Raw genomic sequence first — 17744 nt, 5'->3', positions numbered from 1 at the left:
TATTGATCATCAGTTACAGTCAATGTCAATTTTATTTATATAGCACTAATCACAACCAAAGATTGACCAATGTGCTGCACAATACAAATCACAAAGAGAAAGATATAAATTATAGCTAAAACAAACAATTCTCACTGATAAAATGCCAAATCAAAAAGGTAAGTTTTCAACCTAGATTTAAAAATAGAGATGAAATAGACGTAATATAAAGGGGCAGAGCATTCCACAAGGTAGGACCAGCTACTGCGAAAGCACGGTCACCCCTGCATTTCAGCCTCGACTTTGGGATGCATTACAGTCTCTGGTTAAATGACCGAAGAGACCGACCAGGCTGTTGTTCAGTCAACAGGTCTGACAGGTAAGAAGGAGCCAAGCCATTTAGGGATTTAAAAACCAAGAGGAGAATTTTAAAAGTGACTCGATAGTGCACAGGCAACCAGTGCAAAGACTGGTGTGATGTGGTCATATTTCTTGGTACCGGTTAAAAGCCTTGCAGCAGCATTTTGAACTAACTGTAGGCGGGATAGAGTTGTCTGACTGATCCCAACATATAGTGAATTACAGTAGTCCAATCTAGAAGTAATAAAAGCATGATTTTTTTTTCACATTTTTTTCTAGATAGAATAGGGTTGACTATTTTTAAGAGTCGAAGCTGAAAAAAGCAGGATTTGACCACTGCGTCAATCTGTTTATCAAAGATTACAGTCCAACAAAAGCTTGGTTTCTGATTTTTATATGGAGTATTGTCTATGTGCGTGTGACCTTTACACACACACATTGATATGTTTGAGAAAATAAAATATAAGCAGCTCAGCTCTCAGAACATAGTAAACATAGTAAAGTGTATTTGCACACACACTATAACTGCTGTTTTACTCCACCCTTTCAGAAATAAAGGTACTCGAGCTGTCACTGGGGTGGTACCTTTTCAAAAAGGTATACATTTGTGCTTAAAGGGTGCATATTGGTACCTCAAAAGTATATATTAGTACCTACAAATTTTAAGAGGAGCCCTTTTGTACAATACTGTTGTACCCTTGAGGTATTAATATGGACCTTTTAGGTACAAATTTGTATATTTTGAAAAGGTACCATCCCAGTGATAGCTCTTGTCCCTTTATTTCTGAGAGTGCAACTCCAAATAATAAAGGGTTAATGCTGCCAACTGATGATCAACAGGAGAAATTACATATTTGACCTCTTTCCAACAGGGAAAACCCCCAACAATCAAGAAATGCATGATTATATGGTGTCATGGCTTTGCAATCAAAACATGTTGTTATAATGGAAGTCAATGGGGCAAAAACAGCCACCAACATAACAAAAGAGCTGTCGATTTGAACAATCCACAAGGGTTAAATTTGTAACAAGTTAACTTAATTCCTTCATGTTGTCCGAACACAAATCGGTTGTATGGAACCGAGCATTTTTTACAGTGTATACTTCAGGGTTACTGGAGGATTTCTCGCTCTCCCAGTCAACATTACATCACTTCAGCTCCCTGTCCATCTCTTCAAGAAGCCCTTTAGTGCCATGTGCAGAGTCAGGGCGGGTGTCTCCTGTGGGACTGGCCTGTATTTGGGGCAGGAGATGCGATCCGCTCAGCTCTCCTCCCTCCAGAGAGCACAGACAGTGGGAACGCGGGGAGCTGTACACCGGCTTTGTGCTGTAGGGCTTTTGTGCGGCGGGTTTCCCAGGATCAGACTTCAAACCTCAGGACAACGAGGCCTAAGTACATCAGTCTCAATTGACGGAGCACAAAAACACTGGTCCTGGAGCGGCGCTGGGGCTGCGGCGCGGTGGTGGTGAATGAATGCGGCTGATCTTAGGTCAGAGGAGCACGTACAGTCTATGAGCTCTCTGTAATCGGTCTGCTCGGTTTAATGTCTGCCAGATATGTACCGATTGTGTGCAGGTGTACAGATTTAGACACACCCCATTATGATGATTTAGACTATTATTAGGCATTAATAATAATGACTATTCAAGTAACGAAAATAAAAACTATGAAAGAACTTGATGGAATTATGTTGTGAACATAAAACATAAAATAATCCATAATGTTCGGGTTTCATCTAGATTCCAGTTACATAACTAATATATTAGCTGCTAATATTGTTAGCCTATTACATTTTTATGGGATGCCTTTTAAATGAGGCTGCCTTGAACAAATTATCACTTATCATTATTAACAATATATATATGCTGTATATACACTTCCTGACAAAAGTCTTGTCGTCGATCCCAGTTGTTAGAGCAACAAATAATAACTTGACTTCTAGTTGATCATTTGGAAAAGTGGCAGAAGGTCGATTTGTTCATCTGTTGAACTGCATCCCAACCATTACAAATACTGCAGAAGACCTATTGGAACCCACATAGACCCAAGATTCTCACAGAAATCAGTCAAGTTTGTGAAGAAAAAGTCATGGTTTGGGGTTACATTTAGTATGGGGTGTGCGAGAGATCTGCAGAGTGGATGGCAACATCAACAGCCTGAGGTCTCAAGACATTTGTGCTGCCCATTACATTACAAACCACAGGAGAGGGCAAATTCTTCAGCAGGATAGCGCTCCTTCTCATACCTCAGCCTCCACATCAAAGTTCCTGAAAGCAAAGAAGGTCAAGGGGCTCCAGGATTGGCCAGCCCAGTCACCAGACATGAACATTATTGAGCATGTCTGGGGTAAGATGAAGGAGGAGGCATTGAAGATGAATCCAAAGAATCTTGATGAACTCCTTTCATATAAGCCACTTCTGATATCAAATGATCAACTAGACATCAAGTTAGTATGTGTTGTTCCTAAAACTTAGGTGACAAGACTTTTGTCAGGTAGTGTGTGTATATTGGCACTATTTATGTGAACTAATAATATTAAAAAAGGAAAGCTCTTACAATTGAACAAACACATACAATTAATAATAAATAAACTGTAACTTCAATAAAAATGCAACAACGTATTAAAAAGTAGCCTACACCACACTGCAAAAATGCTTTTTTGTCTTATTTCTAATCCAAATATCTAAAGATTCTTAAATCAAGAAGCATTTTCTAGACAAGCAAAACATATTATCTTAATTTAAGAAATATGTCAAAATGAAGTATTTCCTTAAACAAGCAAAATAATCTGCCAATAGGGTAAACAAAATAATTTTATGTCATATAAGGAAAAACAAGATTAAATGCTTTCCCCATTGGCAGATTATTTTGCTTGTTTTAAGGGAAAACTCACATAATTATGATGTATTATTTCTTAAAACAAGACAATATGTTTTGCTCGTCTAAAAATGTTTCTTGATTTATGAATTTTTAGATGTTTGAGCAAGAAACAAGACAAAAATTCAAAGTAAGAAAAGCATTATTGCAATGTAAATGTACAAATAATACCAAAATGATACTGTGCTGAATTATATCAATATTCACATGCACTTGATTTATTTAGATTTAGAACAGCCGAACAGCCGATTTAGAACAGGAACAGCCGATTTAGAACAGCCGAACATGTTCACTGTTAGCAAATTTTGTAATAACACATTATTTAACTATGATATGCACTGTATTTTACTGTAGGATAGTCATGCAGTATGTTAATGTATTTTAAAGTTGCACTGTGAAAAATACTGTATATTTAACATTAAAGATATACATAAAACACTGCAAATACATATAGCGCAAGATAAATGGTGAGGTAAATGTAAATACAGTACTTTTGCTGTAACTTATGTACAGTACGTTACTTGCGACCTGCTGCCAGTAAGTTACTGTAGATTGTACCGGAAATTGTTAACAGTGTTTCATTTTAAGGTCTAAAATAGTTTCTAGAATAGTATTTGCATCTGCATGTGGCTGGTCTGTGGTGGTCATTGCACATTCAGTTGTAATAATGAACTGCTGTGAGTTTGTGATCAGTCAAAATGAAGCTGAAAGCAGACCCAGGATCAGTTTGCTCAAGCTTTTGTGCTCTGCGTGTTTTAGGTTTCTCTCTGGAACAAGAGCGCAATAGCGGCTTCCTTCATTTTTAATTGACGCACTTTGACATATTTGATGTAATAAGCCAAGATTAACAATAGCAGTTGATAATGGGCAGAATATAAAGGCCGCTGCTGTAACAATAGCACTTCATGGTTCTTCTCAGGCGTCTGATTTCTTTATCATTCATCAGCGTTCGGCGAGAGGAGGCCTGAAATCCAGCCGTGGGAAGAACAGCTACTACGCAGACGAATGGCTTACAGAGACACTATAGAGCTGCAGCATGAAACAAATTACTTTTAAAATGAAAACAGACATGCATGACAGATCTGATGAACTGTTGCGCTTTTAAAATGAAAATGTTAAACGGCGACATCTAGTGGACAGATTGCGCATGTGCGACCAGACGAGCGAAGCGGGTATTTATTTCAAACATCGCCATCTAGTGGACAAATTAGGAAAGAACATTATCTAAAAGCGTTATTTTTTATTTATTTATTGATTTATTTAAGTGTTTATTTGTTTTTTGTAAAGGCTTAAAACAGTTTTGCATATTTTTAAATGGCTTTTTAAAAGTATTACTTTAAATAGAAAGGAAAAGGAAAAATCTGACAAATAACCATCATTCATTCATTTTCTTTTTCGGCTTAGTCTCTTTATTAATCCGGTGTCACCACAGCGGAATAACCGCCAACTTATTCAGCACATGTTTTAGACATCCATACACACTCACTCACACTCATATCCTATAGACAATTTAGCCTTCCCAATTCACATGTACCGCATGTCTTTGGGGGAAACCGGAGTACCCGGAGGAAACCCATGTGAATGCAGGGAGAACATGCAAACTCCACACAGAAACAGCAACTGACCCAGCCGAGGCTCGAACCAGCGACCTTTTTGCTGTGAGGTGACAACACTACCTACTGCACCACTGCGTCGCACAAATAACCATCATGCATTTTTAAATTCTTCAATAGCGATTAAAACTCCACAATATTCAAATATCCATAATGCATTAAAATAAGCCTTCAGGACAATCTGAACTGAAAAAAAGTGATCTGAAATTAAGGAATTGTTGTGTAAATATTCATTTATTCATTCATTTTCATCCGCTTTTCTGGGGCCGAGTCGCGGGGGCAGCAGTCTCAGGAGAGAACCCCAGACTTCCCTCACCCCAGACACTTCCACCAGCTCCTCCGGGGGAATCCCGAGGCCTTCCCAGGCCTCCTCCCGGTGGGAAATGCATGCCTGGAACACCTCTAGGCGTCCAGGTCTGTCTTAATAAGCCGAAGAAAAATGAATGAATGACTTGCAACAATTCTTGAGTTTTTTGCGACAACTTAATTGTTTTATATTCAAGCCACCAAACCCTTGTGCGCTTTTGGGGATGTTTTCATCCACTCTGGGGTGATTTTGAGGCTTAATTTGGGTTTCAAATGAGGCTCATATGTTTAACACAAATGACACATATTGATTCGGTAAATTCTTTGGAATTTTTTTAAAAACTCAACAATACACTGGACAAATTTACTACCCTTTCATTATGTTGTTAATTATATATATATATTTTTTTTTTTTTTACTCTTTTTAAAAAAAGATGATTTAAAATAGCTAAATCTAATAACGAAAAACCATATTGCATTTTTTAAAATTCTTCTACTGAGATTATACACTGATTATTGAGATTCTATATTGATATATATTTTTTTCTTTTTTAAATATTTCCCAAATTATGTTAAACAAAGCAAGGAAATTTTCACAGTATATCTGATAAAATGTTTTCTTCTGGGGAAAGTCTTATTTGTCTCATTTCGGCTAGAATAAAAGCAGTTTTAAATTTTTAAACCCAATTTTAAGGACAAAATTATTGCCCCTTTTAGTCCCTGCCTGGTTAACCTAATTACCCTAGTTAAGCCTTTAAATGTCACTTTAAGCTGTATAGAAGTGTCTTGAAAAATATCTAATCAAATTTTATTTACTGTCATCATATATATTCAAACCATTATTTTTAGTGGGAAGAGGATTCTCAGATATAAGCGAGTTACCATTTAGTAAGTGATTTCTGTTTACGACTTTCATCTTAATTCCCCAAAAATGATGATAATGCAATTAATGATAACTGTAAAACACATAAATAAATGAAAAAAACACTATGCTGCTGATTTTACCATAATAGCACAGTGGCTCAGTGGTTAGCACTGTTGCCTTACAGCAAGATGGTTGCTGGTTGAAGTCCCAGCTGGGCCAGTTTGCATTTCTGTGTATAGTTTGCATGTTTTGCCCATGTTGGCGTGGGTTTTTTCTGTGGGTGCACCGTTTTCCCCCAGTCCAACACATGTGCGATAGGTGAATTAAATAAACTAAATTGGCTGTAGTGTGTGTGTGTATGTGTGTGTGTGTGTGTGTGTGTGTGTGTGTGTGTGGTGTGTGAGTGAATGAGTTTGTATGGATGTTTCCCAACACTGGGTTACGGCTGGAAGGGCATCTGCTGCGTAAAGCATATGCCGGAGTAGTTGACGGCAACCCTGATAAAGGGACTAATGTTGTGTTCGCAAGTCTGTGTGTGTTTCTCTGTTCCTCCGTGTCCTCTCTCTCTCTTTCTACCGCTCTAACCCTCGTCACAGGTCCTACCCTATTTACGTCAGCGACGTCACTGGGGATTGGCTGGAGTGATGTAGAGCCTCTTTTAAAAAGGGGAACAATCGTGGAGAGCATAGAGGGAGCTGGATGGCGTGTTGTTTATTGCCTGGCTTTGAAAAAGTGTAAAAATATTACACGGTTTAAAGCAGTAGGGGTTGGAATCCACACTTTTCTTTATTGTTAATATTTTCTCTTGTTTTTATATATAGGTGTAGTATTGTATTTTATTTCTGTTATTTTCTTTGTAAGGTGTAGGTAGTTTTATGGTGTGTGTTTAGGTAGAGTGTACTTTTTGTTTTTTTGTTTTTTGTGGGTCCTCTCCGAGGTATAGGCTTCACGTTTTGGGTGTTTAAAAAGAGAACGACAAAAAAAGACAAAGTTTTTCTATTTAAGTTATTTTTTTGTCGAGTGTTTTTTTAACACTAAGCCGAAGAAAAACAAATCAATGAATTATATATAATATATCTATAATTATATAATATATATATATATATATACACAGTTGAAATCAGAATTATTAGCTCCCCCAGAATTATTAGCCCCCTGTTTATTTTTCCCAATTTCTGTTTAACGAAGAAAAGATTTTTTTTACACATTCCTAATCACAATAGTTTTACAATAACTCATTTCTAAATACTGATTTATTTTATCTTGCCATGATGACAGTAAATAATATTTGACTAGATATTTTTCAAGACACTTTTATACAGCTTAAAGTGACATTTAAAGGCTAAACTAGGTTAATTAGGTTAACTATCCATGTTAGAGTAATTAAACAAGTTATTGTAAACGATGGTTTGTTCTGTAAACTATCGAGATAAAAATAGCTTAAAGGGGCTAATAATTTTGTCCTTAAAATTGGGATTAAAAAATTAATAACTGCTTTTATTCTAGACAAATTAAAACAAATAAGACTTTCTTCAGAAGAAAAAATATTATCAGACATACTGTGAAAATTTCCTGGCTCTGTTAAACATCTTTATCTCATATTTAAAAAAGAACAAAAAATTCAAAGGGGGGCTAATAATTCTGACTTTAACTGTATATTATATTCTGTTATATATACAGAGTTTTCATTTTAGTATGTGACTTCTTTTTATGACTTTCATCCCCCCAAAATTACAATGCACCCTAATAATAGCCTAATAATGCACCATAATAGCATCAGAGTGAGCGGTGAGCTTTGGCCGTCTGGTGTTAAAGTGTTTAACAAGATGAGAGTAAGCAGCAGACAGACTCTTTATCTCCCGCCCAGCTGCTCCTCTCAGAAGGGACTCTTTGCCTGCAGGACGGACTGACCTGAACTAAAGATGAGTCTGCAGGAGTGGCTGTGCTCTGCGGATGCTCTGCTGTCTCTGCTGCTGGAGGACACACAACCTGCGGAGGACTGGGTCTGTGTGTGCGTCTGCTGGAGAACCTGAGTCTGGATCTGATGGGTCAGCTGCAGTGTCTGCTGGAGGACAGAGCGGTGTGTGTGCGTCTGCTGGGCTCTCTGTGGGCCGATCAGCTCTCCACGTGGGCTTTCCTCAACATGTAGAGCTGTCAGGAGAAGGATTTTAATTCTGAGACGACATCTGAGTGACTCTTTCTGGTATCATCATATTCTGCTCATCATGCTTCTTTCACAATACAGGCCGGTGCAGAAATCTAATGGAATTAAGCATTGTAAAAAAGGATTAGTTGACTTTACTAAAAATAAGTGAGTAAACCTGTTGCTTTAAAATAATTAACTTTACTTAAAAAGCGAGTAAAGGAAATGTTAAGTGAATTAACTACAGTATGTGCATGATTACAAAAAAAATAAACCAACTTAAAAGTTGATATGTGATATATGCTGTGATTACTCTGTGAGATATGCACTGTAAAAAACAATTCGTTTAGTTTACTTAAAGAAATGAGTAAACCAGTTGCTTTTGAAGCGATTGGTTGACTTTACTTAAAAGATATAAGTAAACCGTTTGCTTTTAAAACAATTAGTGACTTTACTTAAAATATACGAGTAAACCGTTTGCTTTTAAAACAATTAGTTGACTTTACTTAAATATAATAAATTGTTTGCTTTTAAAACAATGTTGACTTTACTTAAAAGATATGAGTAACTGGTTGCTTTTAAAACAATTAGTTGACTTTACTTAAAAGCAAATGGTTTACTTATATCTTTTAAGACAATTAGTTAACTTTACTTAAAGAAATGAGTAAACCTGTTGCTTTTAAAGCGATTAGTTGACTTTACTTAAAAGATACGAGTAAACCGTTTGCTTTTAAAACAATTAGTTAACTTTACTTAAAATATACGAGTAAACCGTTTGCTTTTAAACAATTAGTTGACTCTACTTAAAAGATATGAGCAAGCCTGTTGACTTTGAAGCGATTAGTTGATTTTACGTAAAAGATACGAGTAAACCGGTTGCTTTTAAAACAATTAGTTGACTTTACTTAAATGAGTAAACTGGTTGCTTTTAAAGCGATTAGTTGACTTTACTTAAACGATATAAGTAAACCATTTGCTTTTAAAACAATTAGTTAAATTTACTTAAAAGATACGAGTAAACCGGTTGTTTTTAAAGCGATTAGTTGACTACTTAAAAAAATATGAGTAAACCAGTTGTTTTAAAATCTATTAGTTGACATTACTTAAAAGAAATGAGTAAGCTGTTGATTTTGAAGCGATTAGTTGATTTACTTAATAGATACGAGTAAACCGGTTGTTTTTAAAGCGATTAGTTGACTACTTAATAAATATGAGTGAACCGGTTGTTTTTAAAGCGATTAGTTGACTACTTAAAAAAATATGAGTAAACCAGTTGTTTTAAAATCTATTAGTTGACATTACTTAAAATATAGGAGTAAACCGGTTAATTTTAAATTGATTAGTTGACTTTACTTAAAAGATATGAGTAAACCGGGTGCTTTTAAAGCCATTAGTTAACTTCCCTTAAAAGATATGAGTAAACCGGTTGTTTTTAAAGCGATTAGTTAACTACTTAAAAGATACGAGTAAACCGGTTGCTTTTAAATAGATTAGTTGACTTTACTTAAAAGATATGAGTAAACCGGTTGCTTTTAAAGCTATTAGTTGACTTCCCTTAAAAGATATGAGTAAACCAGTTGCTTTTGAAAATATTAGTTGACTTTACTAAAAAGAAATGAGTAAACCGGTTGCTTTTATAGCAATTAGTAGACTTTACTTAAAATATATGAGTAAACTGGTTGCTTTTGAAGCGATTAGTTGACTTTACTTATAAGATATGAGTAAACTAGTTGCTTTTGAAGGGATTAGTTGACTTTACTTAAAAATATGAGTGTAACCGGTTTCTGCGTTGTGTTTTCTTTGTTTAATGGAGGAATGACCAGACAGACATCTGCAGTTGTGACGGCTCTTTACTCACTGATAATAACAAAAGCACAGCTTTTACAGGTGTGTCTTCGCCCTTATAGCTTTTCTCTCCCATGTGCAGTCAGTGCAGAAAGGGGAGAGATAGAGAGAGAGAGAGAACAAAACTCCAAACAATATCGACAAAGTGACAAAACATACCTGATAATAAACAAAAAGCACAGCTTTTACGGTGTGTCTTCGCCCTTATAGCTTTTCTGTTAAAGGGAAAGTGCAATGCGTTTAGCATTCACATGTTTAAGTTAGACAAAAATAAATCAAAACCTCAATTTTAGTGAAAACACAAAAATAGTGAAATATATATGAAAAATAAAGGTAGAAATATTATTTAAACATGAAAACTAGCTTCAAAAGTTATTTATAAAGTAAAGATTATTTGGGATTAATTAGAGCTTAGCAGACACCCACCTCTCCCATGTGCAGTCAGTGCAGAAAGGGAAGAGGCGGGCGCAAAACAGGAAATTAAACAACGCAAGCTCCCATAGAAATTTAAAGGAGAAGACGCACACAGTAACAAACACCTCAGGTATAGTTAATAAACATGTAAGGTAAAATACATATTTTGTGTAATTCTATACATAAAGTGAATTATAATTTTCATACCTGTTACACTCACCCCCCTAGAATTACACAAAATTCTGAGAAAACACGAAAAACTGGTCAAAACTGTGCACTGGTCATAAGAATTACTTGGTCCACACACCAAAAATCAGCGCAGACAGACAGCATTAAAAGCTACCCTATTATAGGATAAAAATGTTTAGAAATTGGCCACATTTCAGCACATTTTATAGACATTATCAAGGTGCCCATTACACCTTGTAAACTTAGACCACAGTCAGTCAAGGATAGATATCAGAAAGAGAGATAGGAGAAAAACACTAAACTCCAAAACTGCAGGAATTTGGGGCTAGAATTTAAACTCAGACATGAATAACAGCAGACCCAGAATCCGAACTCAACAGGGTTTCAATTTGAACCATTGATTCAATAAGTCTACACACTGGTTTAATAATCCTCCCAAACCTGGTAGAGTAATGATCAGCTGCATTTAGATCTACAACAGGATCTTGTACAACAGGTAAGACACAATCAGAGAGAGACTGTGGGGGAGACAGGGTTGCACCAGCATCAGCCACAGTGTTGTCATCAGCCACCGGCACTGCAAAAGGATTTGGCACCTGTTGGCCCGGCAACTGAGAATGCACCCATGAAGTAGTGCGGTCATCATTGCATGTAGCAGCATTGGAGACATTGGATATGCAGTCAGCTTGCGAGAGGTCCTCAGCCTCATTCAGTCCTTCATCTGTGTCTTCAGCAGGCTCAATCTCCTCAACATCGGAGCGAATGTCACTTATTGTTCGGGTTGTTAGACCATCAGAGCCTGTTAGGTCTGACTGTGGAGCAACACTGCAGGTAAGTGATCCAGCAACCTCTAGACCAGGACCATCAGAGTCTGTATTTGGCAAGGGGAGAAAGTTCACTTGTAAAAGTAGATTGCGATGCACTGTACGCTCAATACCAACTCCGTCACGGATCTTATAGACATGTATGGAGGGTTTTGCATCAACAACAGTGTATATAGCAGGTTCCCATTTGTCAGCAAGCTTTCGTTTCCCTCTACATCCCTTGTTGGCTACAAGCACTTGGTCACCGATAGCAAGAGGAAGGCCCTTTGCTCTTTTGTTATATTGACTGGACTGGTGTCTTTGTTTGTGAACTGAATTTTTCTGTGCTACTGACATAGCAGCCTGAAGATCACTGATGAGCGACTGAACGTACTGGTCATAATCACAGATGGAGTCATCCCGCAGAACACTCTTAAACATTAGGTCCACTGGCAAGCGTGGCACTCTGCCAAACATTAAATAAAAAGGGGCAAACCCCGTTGTTTCATGCGCTGTGCAATTGTACACAAACGTCATGGTCTGTACCATCTGCGGCCACTTTTGCTTGGGTCTAGGTGGAAGAGACCTCAGCATGTTACCTAGTGTCCTGTTAAATCGCTCGGTACCACCATTCCCCATCGGGTGGTAGGGGGTGGTTCTTGACTTATCGATGCCTGCCAGCATGAGAAGTTCAGCCATCAGTTCACTCTCAAATGAAGCTCCTTGATCAGAATGGATGCGTTGGGGAAATCCATAAACACAGAAGAAGCTATTCCACAGATTCTTGGCTACTGTTTTTGCTGTCTGGTCCTGACATGGAAAAGCATGTGCTAGTTTTGTGAAGTGATCTGTGATCACCAAAACATCCACAGATTTATTGTGTCGGTCCTCAGCAGACCAGAAGTCGATGCAAACGAGCTCCAATGGGGCTGTGGTTTTAATACTCTCCAAAACGGCTCTCGCAGCAGGCTCTGGAGTTTTGCTGAAGACGCACCTAGGACACTTCTTCACGTAATCCCGCACATCACGTTCCATATCAAGCCAGAAAAACCTCTGACGTGCCAATGCCAAAGTGCGTGGTTGCCCTTGATGACCAGCCAGGTCGTGAAGGCCAGAAAGAGCTTGACGTTTCAAAGATCCAGGTAAGATGAACTGAAACCTTTTATGTTTAGTGAGCGGGTCTTTAATTGCTCTGTACAAGATTCCATTAAGCACAGAAAGTTTGTCCCACTGCTTAAGAATCCGCAACACATACAGGTGTTCATTAGCCCGTTCACGTCTTGATGGTCTGCGCTTTCTGTCAATGTAATAACACACTCTAGCAATGACAGGGTCTTTGTGCTGATGTTCTTGCAAGTCAGCCAGAGAAAGGGAATGAAACACTTCATCACTGTTGATCAAAGAGTTAAGATGTTCTGCATTTGATGCTGCTCTACATTCAGTAACTGTTTCCCATTCGTCACAGGAAGACAGAATTGAAGACACTTCATCAGCGGACATTGATGCATTCAGCCCAACTCCAACAGGACCTGTTTCCACTGATTGCGGTTGACAGGTAAGTCTGAACACTTCTTGAACATTTCCATCATCAACACTGTACACATGCCTCAAAAGATCTGAATAGGGCTCTGACAAAAGCCGCTGACTCACTGGCCTGGCGAACGGATCCCAACTGAGTGCATCTGCCACTACGTTAAGCTTTCCAGGAACATACTTGATCTCAAATGAATATGGAGCGAGTTTCGAGACCCAGCGCTGCTCACATGCGTCCAGTTTTGGCTTGGTCATGATGTATGTCAGTGGATTGTTATCCGTCCACACTGTAAACTCATGGCCTTTAAGCCAGTGACTGAACTTGTCACACACCGCCCACTTGAGAGCCAAGAATTCCAATCTGTGTGCAGGATATTTAGTTTGGCTGCGACTCAGAGCCTTGCTAGCGAACGCTATTGGTCTCGCCTTGTCCTCACCAACAGGAACTTGAGAGAGTACAGCTCCTAAGCCTTCCAACGAAGCGTCAGTACAGAGTAAGAAGGGACGTTCGAAATCTGGATGAGCCAGCACCACACTGTCAACAAGGGCTGTTTTTAATTCTCCAAAGGCCACATCACAGTTTGAGGTCCAGTCCTGAGGTGTCAACTCCCGAAAAGTGCCTGCTCTCCTACTGCCACCTGCATTTTTCGCAAAACGTTTCTGGCCAGCGGTCAGATTGAATAAGGGCCTGGCGATCCGTGAACAATTTGGGATGAAGGTTTGATAATACAAGACCATACCAAGAAATGATCTGATTTTCTTTTGTGATGGTGTGACTCGGTCATCTTTCATTAAATCCTCCTTTTGAAAAGCAGAGACTACTTTCACTTTCTCTTCATCAACAGAAACACCAGTACTATCAACCACATGTCCCAGAAACTTTACAGACTTTCTTAGAAAGTGACACTTTTTAGGAGCTAGCTTCAGGTTGCTGGATCTCAACCGAGAAAACACTACCTCCAGGCGATTCAGTGCCTCTGATTCAGATGGGGCAAAGACTAACAAATCGTCCAGGTAACAGAGCAGACTGGTAAAGTTGAGGTCACCAAAAACACTGAGCATCATGCGCATGAAAGACGCAGGGCTATTGCAAAGGCCCTGAGGGAGACGATTATATTCGTACAACCCCATGGGAGTAGTGAAGGCAGTGTATCGCCGGCCAGACTCATGGAGTGGGATGTTGTAAAACCCTGAAGTCAAATCCATGGTGCTGAAAAAGGCATTACCCCCGAGGGCAGCAAGACAATCTGATTGATGTGGTAAAGGGTGGGCATCTTTGACTGTTTTAGCATTGAGCCAGCGAAAATCTGTGCAAACCCTCAGATTACCATCTTTTTTCCAGACCATCACCAAAGGTGACGCATAATCACTCACAGACTTGCTGATTATCCCTTTTTCCTCCATCTCTGACAACACTTCTCTCAATTTTTGATAGTGTGCGGGAGGGACACGGCGATAGGGGAGACGGAATGGGCGCTCATCAAAGAGATGGATCCTGTGCACAAAATCCTTCGCTTCTCCACAATCCAACTTATCCTTGGAGAAAACATCATGATATGACACTAGGAGAGCTGCTAGTTTACTCTTCCATGACCCAGAAATGTCACAAGCATCAATGTTAATTTCCCCCAGACCATAATCTTTCAACATCTGCACCGCATCAGGGGTTGGGACATTATCAGAGGGGGATGAAAAGGGAATGTCACAAGAAGTTCTACTCAATCCCTGTGTGACAGTGAGGTCTTCCACTGCTAGACAGGAAGAAACGTCAGCCAGTTTAGAATTGCGACGAAGTGTCACTGCTGTTGGATTAGGATTAAGTATCTTCATTGGCACCCATCGATCACCCCACATGGGTGTTATTACTCGTCCAACCAGAATGTTCTTAGGGGCAGAGCGTGCAGTGGTTGGCTCAACAATTACAGTGCTTCCTGGGGAAACAGGGACGTTTGTTGGCATTTTACCCCAGACCAGATACTCGCGTCTGGGAAGAAGAGTAACTGCTTGACAGAGCTTCACAGTTCCCAGTTTGTCAGGCTGTTGGGGGCCAGACCAGCGGGAGATGCAGGTAAGAAGTTCAAGGAATTGCTCACATTCAGGATCTCTGTTATCACAGGAGGCAAGTTTCCAGTAGTCTTCACTCGATTTCATCTTTTGCAGTATACATTTAATCACATTGCTTCCAATTATGAACTCATCTTTTTGTCCAGGCACCACAAGAGTTGGAACAACAAACTTAAATCCATAGATGACAACTTCCAAATCATACATGCACTTTGGCTGCGTTGTTAGTCCACCACATCCAACCAGAACAACATTCTTTGGAATCACTTGATTTGGAAGGAGACCACTAGCTTGCAGCTTGGCCTCACCCTCTTCACTGAGCGTGCAAGACATGCTACCAGAATCCAATAACCCTTCTAATATGTGCTGGCCACCAACTGTAACAGGAGTGTAAAACAACTCACTCACACCATTCACTCTCTGTGACCCCACATATAAAACGGTTTTGTCTTCTGGTAATAACTTGCAGCTATTTATGAAAACATTTTGCACGTCTGCTGGATCTGTGAGGGAGTTTACATTAAATTTGCCCATGTTACCCCTCTCATCACATGGGCTGGTTAGTTTAACTGGGCAGTATCTGAGGAAGTCACAGGGTAGGCCGATTTAGGGCAGTCCCTTTTAAAATGGCCAGAGCTGAAACAGTGGCGACACAGCCTGTGACGTCTACAGTGTAAGTATGTGGTGTGTTCATTTGACTTACAGACCCTACACTGGGAGTTTGAGTCAGCCTTGAAGTCTGAAGCTTTTCTTGCGTGAACCTGACTGGATGACGTTAAAGAGGCAGTACAAAGTGACAGGACTCTATCCATCATGCCCACCATGTGTTGAAAGCCGGCATCGGGAGAGTATGGAACAGCCATGGGGTTAAGAGTGACAGGGGGAAGAGACTGAGCCGGCGTGGATGCAGGCTGCATAGGCGGACTGGACACAGAATCAGGGCATGTCGAGACAGTGCACTGGCTACAAGCAGACAGAGGTAATTTGTGATTCATTCTGGATGAAACTCGCTTCTGATCTCTCTGATGATTATCCAGACGCTCCTGAACTTCAGCGGCAGTCCATTTCTCAGCCGGTTTGAACTGAAAAGACAGAGCAAGACTTGGGTCTGGACAATGTGAAATGAACATCATGACAGCTTCAGCAGCAGGATCCTCAATGCTCTTATTACGTCTGCGCAAGCATTCATCAGCAACATCTATGGCCTTGTTAAGGCGTATCCAGTAATCCATGGGACTTTCGTTCGCTCTCGGGACAGTATTATAAAAGTCAGCCATGGGCATATTTGAGTAAGCCAATTCACTAAAGTTGTGTTTTAATATGTCAAACACTGCACTTTGAAGTTTACTGGCACTTAGTTCAGGGCGGCTTCGTAGGGACACCTTAACAACATCTCTCGCTCTGCCAGCTAGTCTGCTCATTATGAGATCACTAACTTCTGATTGTGTTTTGCTCTCCATTCTGTTTAAATAGCTGCTCATCATATCCTCCCACTCATGGATGGTAAACGAATCACTCTTATCACCCCTGAAGAACGGTGGAGGTGTAGTGTCTTTCTGAACTATCACTTTCAGGGTGGAAGCATCAATACACTGACTGGGTTGTTCTGACTGAAGACGATTAGGCTGCACTGGGCTGGGCTGGTGCACAAGATTAAGGCTGGCTGAAATACTTTCACCTATTTTCTGAGCCAGATCTGAAATTATACTACCTAAAGACTGAGGAGAAACAGCAAATTCAGCATCTGGGTGTGTGATTGGGGTGGAGCTAGCTGTTGGACCTACTGAAGCACCAATTGCTGAATCAACAGTATGCATATCGCCAAAACAGACATTAGCTAACCCCCTCCCTCTCCCATAACAACGAGGTGTAAACTCAGACACCTTCTCATCGTGATACATGACAGGCCTACCACCCCTGCCCATTGGAAAGGTTACATTTGAGGGTTTCACAGGACTAAAATCGTCTTTTTCAATATCCCCAAACATCTCAATTGCAAAATAGAAACACATAAAACATTAAAAATTATTACAAATTGAAATGCTTCAAATATTTACCATAAAAGATGGTCAAATTTGATATCAAACGCACTCAATCAAACGTTAAGATTAAAAAGTGTTCAAAGGGAAAAAAAGTCTGTCACAGAAATACAATATTTACTTACTCAAAGTCAGTCAGACACATTGCTCAATTAAAACTGTAACATTTAACCATTTGTTTCAGCACAGATAAAGGATATGATGCACGGAGGTCACTCAAGCGTCCCACGCAGTCCTCACACAGTCAATCGCGATTAAAAGGCAACAACGATGAACGACGATCAGCCAGTTTAATGTGTCTCTGACGAAACAGTCTGTCCCGCGATGTCACGCGCTGTCTATCACACGCGCGGGCGCGCGCGCGCGATCTCCTTATCGCGAGCGCGGAGCTTGTACGAGCAATGGCGGTGAAGGAAAACCCGGAGTGGATCAGCGATGCGGAGGCGTCACTCAACCACGGCGATCTGCGAAGAGCTGATCTGATGATCCGGAATGGTCACGGCACCACGTGTAACCGGTTCTGCGTTGTGTTTTCTTTGTTTAATGGAGGAATGACCAGACAGACATCTGCAGTTGTGACGGCTCTTTACTCACTGATAATAAACAAAAAGCACAGCTTTTACAGTGTGTCTTCGCCCTTATAGCTTTTCTCTCCCATGTGCAGTCAGTGCAGAAAGGGGAGAGATAGAGAGAGAGAGAGAACAAAACTCCAA

This window comes from Danio aesculapii, chromosome 16 (assembly GCF_903798145.1).
Source record: "Danio aesculapii chromosome 16, fDanAes4.1, whole genome shotgun sequence".
In the NCBI taxonomy this organism is placed as follows: Eukaryota; Metazoa; Chordata; class Actinopteri; order Cypriniformes; family Danionidae; genus Danio; species Danio aesculapii.
Note: the sequence above shows the minus strand (reverse complement) of the source record.